General features: G+C 43.2%; 1 long non-coding RNA gene across 1 annotated transcript in view; it reads right to left on the reverse strand.

Moving 5' to 3' along the window:
• Positions 1 to 10,109, reverse strand: part of LOC110296654 — a 46,847-nt gene extending 36,738 nt beyond the window's left edge. The window contains exon 1 of the long non-coding RNA XR_002378450.1: positions 9,796 to 10,109. This is a non-coding gene — a long non-coding RNA (uncharacterized LOC110296654). The remainder of the gene's footprint in view (positions 1 to 9,795) is intronic.
• Between the last annotated feature and the right edge of the window lie 935 nt (positions 10,110 to 11,044).

Here is an 11,044-nt window from a genome sequence, read left to right on the forward strand (position 1 = left end):
ACCGGGTACGTTTTGTATAGCTCTTTATAAGATTATCTTAAAACGTTTGTTCTCCTCAGTGATGTCAAGCATTCTGATCCCCCTAACTCCTGCATTAGTCTAATTTTCCAAAATTATGTATAAACAAAGGACAAACTCCCTCCTGTTTTTATCCAAATTATGGAAGCAATGTGTTTGCAGTCAGCTGAAGCTGAGACATGTTAAATCCAACCACAAAGGCCAGAGCCAGGTGAAAGTCCATGGGGAAAAAACATGAAGCTCCCTGGTGGGACCATCTAACGGGTGTGAGTGGGGGGTGGGGGGACTTGCCTGTCTAACGGGTGTGAGGGGGGCAGGAGAGGAGAAATTGCCTGTCTAACGGGTGTGAGGTGGGGGAGAGGAGAAATTGCCTGTCTAACGGGTGGGGGGGGGGGGGGGGAGAGGAGAAATTGCCTGTCTAACGGGTGTGAGTGGGGGTGGAGGGAGAAAGGAGATTGCCTGTCTAATGCATGTGAGGAGGGGAGGGGAGATTGCCTGTCTAACGGGTGTGAGTGGAGGGACTTGCCTGTCTAATGGGAGTGAGCAGAGGGACGTGCCTGGCCAATCAGTCTTAAGCAGATAAACACTGCTTGCATAGAGTTAGAGAAAAATCCAAAAGGTAGACTTTCTTTTGTTCGAGCTAGCAAAACGTAACATCTGAACCAACGGTAAGCATGTTTAAGCACACCATAACACAGTGCTAAAGTTTCCACATTGCTTAGCCACAGAACTCTAGGACTTTTTCTCATCCCTGCACAATGATCTTTACCTGTACCCCATACCGACGGCAGTCCCGATTGTCCTCTCTTCATCGGTGAGTTCACAGAAGGTTCGGTTCCTCATATAAGTAGACTCACACAGAATTTGCTTTTTGGGGACTCAGTGTATATAGTTTCGAGAGTCTGTGCATTGTGGCATGTGTCGTAGATAATCCCTTCCTATTCAAGGCTGAGTAACATTCAGTCATATGTCCATACGTACTACCGTCAGTCAAGCACCACTGATGAACATTTGAGTTCTGACTGATCTGTCAATGAGCGAGCAACCGTGCTGGTTACTGTTTGGCTATCGTGAATCTTCCTGCTGTAAGCATGAGCACCAAAGCGTGTGTTCCAGTCCTGGCTTTCCATTCCTCTAGCTATCTACCCAGAAGTGGCCTGTTGTTATATGGAGGGTTTACATTTAATTTCTGAGAAATCATCAAACCATTTTTTCCCCAGAATTGACAATATTTTATGTGATTGCTGTGAAAAACAAATAGTGCTCTTACAGTTTAGGTCAGGAAGAGCAAGTTGGGAATATGTATCCATACTGAATTTTCCAAGAAATGACCTAGATATGGGTAAATACTTTGATTTTTTCCCCAAAATCCAGACATCTACATCATTAAATTCTATCATCTATTGTATGCAAATGGAAGGCATGAAACCCTGCTTATTCACCAAATTCGTGGTCCACACATATGGAAATCCAGGTTATAATACTAGAGAGCTAGTATTTATGGCCATAAATGGAACATACCTTTTATATGTATTAACCCTGCCCTGGTCCACCCCTGCATTGCCTGCATCCCTTCCGAAGAACCTAAGAAACTGAACAAGTTCTATATTCTCCGTGCATAGTCTGTTATCCCAGTTACATGATAAGTATGATGGGGGGCCAGGATATGGCAAGGTATTAATATGGACTCAGGACTTACAAAGTTGCCAGCACTACACATGACACATAGTTAAACTGAATTTTAGATAACAACAACAACAACAAAAAAGTGTTAGGTTAAATATGCTTTGTTCAACAATGAAGACATATTTATGCTAAAATAAACAATACTGATCTAAAACTCAAATTTAATTGTATATTTTGTTCCCTTTTTGTTCACTAAATTGAGGACACCTAGATAGTTCATAGTCATGTACAGGCAGGAGAGGCAATCAAACAAAACTGTGGTGTCACTAGGGGGCGCTGTATAAAATGAGAGTGTGGCCATTCTGGAAATGAAGAGACCATCTACCAACAAGCCTCAGAGCAGTGAGGACCACCAGGCTCATTGTGCAGCAACCATCATCGTGGTTCGATATGGTCATCATAGCAACCCCCTCCCCACCCCCAAAAGTGGTGAGGACCAGCTAAGCAACCAGGTTCCTGGCAGGCAGTCTGGCTCAGATTCAACAGTTCAATCCACCAAAGCAGAAGCTAGAGCTGGCTGGTTGGACACTGGCCACAGCAACCACAAAGAGAGAGTGTGACCAGCTTCCAAGGACATCTGAGATTTCCAGGTACCCTGCCAAAGAAAGACCGGTAGATATTGGAAAGCAAAGGGTCTAACAGCTCAGGCCAGAGCCTTGTTTAATCGCATTGTTACGGCTCATTGGTTGCCCCCTACCACCACGCATACATACACAAACACATACACAGACTCCCAGGGAACAAGGGAACATTCCTGGTTAACTAACTTCTCTGTAACAGGAAAAAAAAATGTTGCTCATGTGCTCTCTGCAACTTTCCAAAGTAGCTGGCTGCATATTCTTTCTATGTGGTCCTTCACAGTTTGCTTTCCAACCTAGACATCAGAAACTTGGGCACCTCACTCAGACCCCCCAGTCTTCCAGGTATCAAAGGAAATACTTCAAAGTTAAAGACATCAGTGATTCTAAAAACAATAAAGGCAGTCGGTGCCAAAAACTACAGTACAGATAAGTCTTAATGAACACCAACTATCTGTCCTGAACATAATGTAGTTTGAGGAATTTCCCTTTCTGTATTTTAAAGAGAAATATAAGACTTGAAAAGCTAATGATCATTTCACATCATGCCTCTGGCTCCAAACTTCATTCACACTCCCCCAGAAGCTCCAGAGCTAGGAAAAGGAGTAGAGAATGTCTGAGACCCTATCTACCCACTCTACCTAAGTTTCCTTAGAAAACACAAAACCCTTTGGAAGTCAGAGCAACATGACTAAGCGAGCCAAGCACTTAGTGCACTGGAGTCTCTCATTAGAGGAAGAAAACATAAAAATACAAAAACCATAGGCTTATGGAGTGATCTGAGCCACATGCTGGGCACAGAATCTCAGGTTTTGGGTTTATCCAGCAGAGGACAAATACTGGCCAGCTAGTGTGAAGATGGCAAGCAGTGCTTTGCTAAAATTTATTATTCTTGGGAACAAAACCAGAAAGTGCACAAAGTGGGTTTAAAAAAAAATATTTAAGCCTGATTCAACTCTCCTTCTAATGGGCTGAGAATTTATGGTAATGGAGCAGAAAACAACTGCTCAGAGGGGTTATAATCCTGTCCATGTGCATCGAATGCCTAGATGATGGGATTTGAGGGTTCTGGACAAGAGCTTCCACCAGTAGACCATGTGTGCCACGTGTTGAATTAACAAAAGCATAGATGAAAATTTATGAGAAAGAGAATGCACACACACACACATTCACACACACTTTAATATGCTGTTTCTTTGAAGTTTGTTTCTTTGTTCAGAAGCCTTGCTTTTCTGTAATGTTAGTCAATAAGATAACTGGAGGATAGTTCTGCTCAAAAGCGTTTTTGCTATTGGAAAATTAGATGCAATTCTGTAGCCAAGCCACTAGCAATGTTGGTTAGCCTTTTTGTAGTAATTTGTCATTAGAAGCTGATTCGTGAGCCAGGCTTGGTCCTGGAAGCCTGACTGCATTGACATGGGAATGAAGAAAAGGAAAGACCTCTGTACAGAGGAGCTGGAGTCAGGTGGGGCACACTCACACTGATGGAGCAGCACCGACTATCAACAACCCAACCCTGAGTCCCAGCATGTTTGTTCAGCTCAGGGTAAGGATTAGCTAGGAGGGGTTATCTCGGGCTCCCTAGAGGGTCTCTGTAGGTGATCAGTCCTAGGCTGCAAACACCCAGGAGGAGGAGAGTTACAGTTACTTGTTTTGCACACACAGATCAAACACTTTCCCAGCCTTGGCCATTCCTGTCTGACCTGAGGGAGGCTTTGCCAGTTCCCATAGGTCCGAGGCACTGTCCTGGTCAGTGATACATTCCCCGGAGTCTCATCCAATCTTTACACTTCCTGCAGGGCTTCCTGAGCCTGCCACACTTCATCTTTGATTATCAAGATATGCATGTTGAGACAGACATTAGTTTTGCTATTTCGTTTGAAGAAACAAAACAACTATTTTCCCAGACTCATTTCACCACATTCCTCCTATCTCTGCTCCCCCGTTTCTCCACCCAACACATGTCTCTACACCACTCTGACCAAGTTACCTTTTAGTGAAGGCCTGGTTCCTCGTGGATACTTTGAACCTGTTACGTCTTGGTTAAAAGCATGAGGAAACTCGATCCGACCTTTCCAAACACATGCATCTTCTTTTCTACACCACCACATGCTCCTTCCTGTGTGTCCCCTAAAATAGCATTATTGCACTTGGCGGTAATAACTTCCTTTGTGGTCTGTCTTTCCCACTAAGTTTTGGATCCCAAAAAGGAAGAAATCATGCCCTGTGCTGAAAAGATGTAGGTGCTTAAGAAAATATCTGTGAAGCGGATGAACAGGGCAACTGCCCTAGGCTCACAGCGTGCAACTGTTACTCAAGGAACTCAAGTCCTTGTCTCTATAAAGGGTCATTTGATGGTAAGGCTGATTGATGTGTGTGCTTATTTAAAAAAAAAAAAAAGAAAGAAAGAAAGAGTGATAGCTACATTGATGACCTTGAAGAATCTTCAATAAAGTCAATAATCAATGAAAGCCTAACCTTATTACATAACAGTGGGATGTCCCACCAAGCTGTTCACAACATAGTAAGCCCTACTCCTGACCTCATCCCTGTGTAAATGTATCTCCAACATGGAAGACACACTATGCAGTCCAGACTTTAGCTGCCGCTTACCTTAAAAGGAACCAAACTCAACTTGAGTTCAGTCTCTTCTCTCAATTAAATATCGTAAGAACAACACAGCTGGCTCACGTACCAAATTCTGTGGAGTCTGAACACGTGGGCTCATCCCTCAATATGGTGACAGGTGTTCTGATGTGGTCTCCCTGTGCCAGGCCCAACCAAATTAGTCAACAGTTTCTACTAATATCAAAGGCATCTTTAGCGCGAGTATTTATCTGTAACTGTGATATCATCTCTTTTGATTTATGTCTGTTGTCCTCTGTGATGTGCCATGTTCACCTAAATTAACATCTACCCTTCAACCAAATGTTCTGACTGAGTCTTCCTTATTCTCCCTAATGAAACAGAAACACAGGATTTAAAAAAAAACAAAAAAAAACAAAAAACCTTCTCATTAGTTTTCAGTCCAGTTAGAAAACTATTTTCTCGCTCATCCTCGTTTCCTCCCTGTGGTTGTGATAAAACGCCCTGACAAAAAGCAGCTTTGGGAAGAAAGGGGTATATTTTAGCTCACCATCTCAGGTTTCAAACCACTGTTACAGGGAAGTCAGGGTGTTAGGAACTTGCAACAGCTGGTCATTTCACAGCCAAGTCAAGAGCAGAGAGAAATGAACAAATGCATGTGTGCTCGCTCCCCTGCTTCTGCTAAGCTCCATTCTCCACTATGGTACAGGTCAGGACTCCCTGCCTAGGAGATGGTATTACCCATGGGGCTGCATCATCTCAAGCTGGTTAGCTTAAGACTATCTCCTACAGACCTGCCCACAGGCCAGTCCAATGTAGACAATTCTTCATTGAGACTCTCCTCCTTGTTGACTCTAGGTTGTGTCATGAAGACAATTGAAAGTAACCAATATTTCACTTCCTCATGGAGCCCAGTTGTCTAGCTATGAATAGATGTGTTCACATCAACTCTGCTTTCCCACGAGACAGACTTGGGTCTGACCACAGGGTCTACCACCTGAAACAGGGTCGCTAATCGGGAATGATCTTGAATCTTCCCTTCAAAGCTGAACTAGAAAGGTCTGAGAACGCAGTTATTTTCTCTCATGGGAAACAAATGGCAGATCTCCGTTTCCTTGAAAGGGAGAAGCATTCCATCCTACTCCTAGGAAAGAAAAACCTGGGAGAAAAGTGGCGTGACCTTTCTGTCCTTCATTCATTTCCTGAGCTTAAGAGTGATGTCCAAGATTGGTAAGGATGGAGAAGGGGCCTGAACAGGGTATCTGTGCCCCTCCACGCAGACTTTAGGTGCTTTTGTGACTACTCAGCTAGCCAGTCGAAGGGCTGCCTGCCCTGGGGGAGGAAATTGGCTCCACCTACAGGGAAGCCCCTTGAAAGCCCCTGTCCTCTCCACCATGTTTTCCAACCTTTCAGGTGGGGGAGGGGCTGACTGCTCATTTATCTTATCCCACTGTCCATCTGGCTTTAAATTCAAAAGGAGACAGGGGATGATTAATTACCAAATGTCAACGAATGTCTCGTTTTCTGCTTCTCCTCGGGGCTTTTTGGCTGGTGGCACAGCCTACCTCTTAATAACCCCATTAAAATGTAATAAAAATTAGAAGGCAGGCATCGGTAACGTCGCACGACAGTCTTAATTCTGGTGTTTCCAGGACTGATCTTGGGCTAAACAAATTAATTACTTTCGTGTCGGCGCTCTCATTTCAAACCAGAACCAAATAGCTACTTCATTCTACCCTGCCAAGAACACAGTGATTTCATTACAAGCTTCTAACATGAGATCTGATGTAGACAGATGGGTCTCTGTTGGAATATTATTTTTGTCACAAAAAAAAAACCTTGAAGATGCCCTCTCCAAGTGCCCATAAAGGTAAAGCCAATGAGCAAACCAAGTGTGTTACTGCATAAGTATGTAACTTTTCCCAGTAGAGAAATAGTACTGTCTAATGTAAACACCTTAGGTGGTTCATATCCCTAAACATGGTTCAGCCACTTCTGTCTTTTTTCTTGAGACCTGCTTCCATGACAATACCAAGAAAACTGCTAAACCCCTCTTTGATTGTAAGGAAGAATAAGTAACATAGCTGTCACCTGCCCCAGAAGTGCATGTACCAGTGGTGTGTGATCATGCCCCTAAGCTAATAGTGACTCTCTTGAAAAACACCATGACGACAGTGATTTCCAGCTGGCACTACTAAATCCAACAGCTCTTGGTAGTCTAGATAAAGAACAAACACTGGCCAAGTGGGGCCCCTTGTGTTTGAACAACCACCTTTGAAAGTTAGAGGTGTCCCTTGTATGGTTTCTCTGCCTGGAAGCTGAACTGAGTAGTGCTTCGGATTCCTTTATTCCTCCTGTCGGGCCAACTCCTCTTCCCTGGCAGCTTCAGTTCTCTCTGCCTGTCATCACTGCCTATTCTACAGACGGGGCATAAGCTCTCCTTTGTTGCTACTATTTTGAGCTCCCTCCTTATCTCAGGGTCTGGTGTTTGTTCCTTCCTTGCTGAGAAGTCTTAGCATCTAGTTTGAAATCTCTAGACGTCCTGGAGCCACCAGGGTGGAATCCCAGGAGTGCTAAGAGGGTCCTTTCTCTTTATTGATGGTGTTTTCAGTTTCTCTTCTAAAGTTCAAACACTGAAGACAAAAGAGATATTTCCTCTACATGGCCTCAAAGAACATTTTTTACTCTAATAAAGTGCTATATCCTGTTAATAGAACCAGCTAGGCGTTGTAAGGCATCAACATTAAGAAATAGGAATTTCAGGGCTAGAGAGTCAGTTTCAGTGGTAAGGAGAATTGGCTGCTTTTGCAGAAGACCCAGGCTCAATTCCCAGCATCCACATAGCAGCTCACAAACACCACTAACTCCAGTTTCTAGGGATTCTTTTCCCTCTTCTGACATCCATGGGCTCTGAGCACCCACACAATACACAGGCATACATGCAGGTAAAACACTCATGCAAATAAAATAAAATGGATAAAATTAAAATAAAGAAATAGTAATTTCTTCAGTATTCACTTAAACACAGGACTAATCTCATCTCCATGTGACCAGATGGTTGATTGAAACATGGTAGTCTTTCTTATCTATCTTCCTGGCACCCACTGTTATCTATGTAAAAGAAGGAGACCTTTCCATCCCCAATTATCAATAATATTTCCCATAAAAATACAGCATAGTATAGCCACAACTTAACAAAGTTAGTGTTTTCCCCACCATGTGTCTGTTTCTACCAGATACACCCAAAGGGTAGACACAAACCATTCATATAATTTCATACAGCTAAAGTTCCTACACAATGGGGGTTCATCTAGATAGATTACTCAGTTTACCAGCTTTCCTATATCCAGCTTTTGTTTTGTTTTAATTCGAGAGATTGACAGGGCCTGTGTGTGCTAGCTGAGTTCTCTATCACTGAGCTATATCCCCCAACCCTTCAAATTCAGTTCTAAGTGACTCTTAAGAAGTCCAGTGTGAAGCCTCCCCTGGTTTGTCAGATACACAGGGTAATGATCTTTGCAAAGGATTGGAACCCCAAGAGAGTACTGAAAAAATCTACACTAGCAAGATATGCAGTTACAAAGTAGGGACCTAGCGATCTTTCTATTAGAAATAATGAATGTCCCAAAGTAAAGGGGGGTTATTTATATACTTTCAGTCTTAATATGTTCTTGGTGAAGATTCAGTGTATTGTTTTCTGCAAAATGGAGTCCTGATATGCTTAAATAACTCGATTATTTCTAAAGGTTTTAGTTTGTGTCCAACACCCCTCACCCCTCTTCATTCATATCCTAGAAAAGAAAAATGTGCAATAGGCACAAGCAGAGCCCAGCTCCCGGGCAGATGAGCAATCTGAGCCTGATTGCTTGGGTTGTATATTCCCTTGCTAACACAGGTGGAAGTAACCTGAGCTTTGAGGTGAGTGTTTCTATTCTGATTTTATAATTTAATATCTAAAATAGGACCCAGAAGAGAACTCATAAAGTGCTCATAAAAACCAAAAGCCTGCTGACCCCATATGTCTCAATTTGTTATTGCTGTGACAAAATGCCTGGCAAAAGTGGTTTAAGGAAAGAAAGGTTCATGCTAACAAACAAAAGCCAAAAACAATTAACAGTGGTATTCAGCTCACTTTGTATTTAATTCAGTCTGGGATGCCACCCCAGGGGATAGTACCACCCACATTTAGGGTGAATCTCTCTTCTTCGATTAGCCTAATCTAGATAACCTGTCATGGCCATGCCCTGAGGTTTCTTTCTCTGGCATATTGGTTACTTTTCTGTTGCTGTGACAAAACACCACAACCCAGGGTGACCTATGGAAGAGTTGTTTTCATTTATAGCTTCATAATGGCTGAGAGTTCATCACAGCTAACAGCAGGCGTGGCAGCAGGAGCAGCAAGCTGAGAGAGAGCACATCTCCAGCAGCAAAGGCAAACGTGAAGCCGAAACAGCCAACTATAAGTAAGCTGAAGCTAAGAACTCTCAATCTTTCCCCATTGACAGAAATCTTCCAACAAAGCTGTGTCACCTCCTTAAACAGGGCCACCAACTGAAAACCAAGTGTTCAAATATTCAAGTGTAGGAGCAGGGACAGACATTCTCATTTATGTCTCTACACACAGTGATTCTAAATCCCATCAAGTTCCCAGGGAAGCTTAGCTGACCCAGCTCCGCAGACACACTGAGCATAAGGCTTTTGACATAAGTCATGTTCAGAAGCTTGAAGCTCCACGCTATCCTATCTTCCAACCACCCAGAGCAAAAACTGGATTTCTACTACAGTTTTTAAACAGTGATTTTCTAAGTGTAATTCTTGAAACAACAGCTGCTCCTAGAAACTTATTAGAAATGAATCAAAAATCCTGATGATAGCTCCCTCCAGGTATTCTAAGACACATAAAAATTTAAGAACAGCCTCATTTTACCTCCAGTATCTTGATAATTCCAGATCTTATTGGTCCTCTCAGTCAGCAAGGTCACAAGGCCTGAGTTGTCAGCAGCAGTATTAAACTTTGTAGGAAAGCAGAAGAACCTTCCCCATTCTTGGGGAGTTAGAGACAAAGACAGCCAGCACTGAACAATTTGAATTAGCATGCAGTATCATGCCTGGATGTGGTGTGAAGGCACATGTGGAGAGCCATGTGGCTACTCCACATGGTTCACAGATATCAGTCCATTCTAATTCAGGTGTTCAGAGAAAATGCATATTCAAACACCACTTCAAGCTATGCAAAAGATCAATGGATCGCTGAACAACTATGGCAACCAACCGCTGGACTGATGCTAATCCCCTAGAAATGGAGTGACTCTGGCGGAGAAGCAGAGAGGACACAGACTGAAACACAGAATCACAAACAACTCCAGATTTTTACACGTAATTGCCTCTGGCTGCAAACCAAATGCTTGCATGCTCCGTGTGGGAAGTGCTCTGGGTCATGAATCAAGCCATGTTTGTGCCCAAAGATACCGATCTCCACATTAAAAGATTCCAACCACAGGGTTTGGGCAGAGAGCACTGTGGGCCAGTGGGTGCAAGAGATAAGAGCTGCATTTTGGGCGTGCAGCACGGGCTGAAGGGGTTAAAGGTTATAGTTGGTCTATAGAACACTGGTTGTCAACCAGCCATCTGTGAGTGGCTTCTGTACACACAAAATGTACAGGAGATGGGGGTGGGTTGAGACGCACTCACTTCTGAGAAAGCCCAAAGGAACTGGATGCCAAGAACAGCAAATAAACAATCAGAAAGCACAAAAGGCAGAAACATGTAAATACAGATGAAAATGTCTTAATGAGCAAACTTATCCAAGAAGTGACTAAAACCAGAGCATGGTAAAAAAGGAAAATAGAATGGAGTTGGAAAATCCACCGAGGGTGAAGGATAACAAATGGTAGAAAGGAAAGTTGAGTGGGGTCTGTCGATGGCAAGAAAGACCAAGGACTTAAAGGCAAATCAAACCACATGAGCCAGAGCCAGCTCTTAAGGGAGAATAGGCATGATTAGAGAATCAGGAGCGCTGTTACCCAAACCTTTCTCAGACATTCAGAAGTCAATGAGGTTGTTGATATAACAGTGCCAAGGTAGAAGTCATGCCTACAGATAGCTTCTTACTGTAGTGTCATGTAAGAAGAAATAGAGGAAGAAAGGACCCCAGCTCTATGGGAAGGTCCACACTC

This window comes from Mus caroli, chromosome 1 (assembly GCF_900094665.2).
Source record: "Mus caroli chromosome 1, CAROLI_EIJ_v1.1, whole genome shotgun sequence".
NCBI lineage: Eukaryota > Metazoa > Chordata > Mammalia > Rodentia > Muridae > Mus > Mus caroli.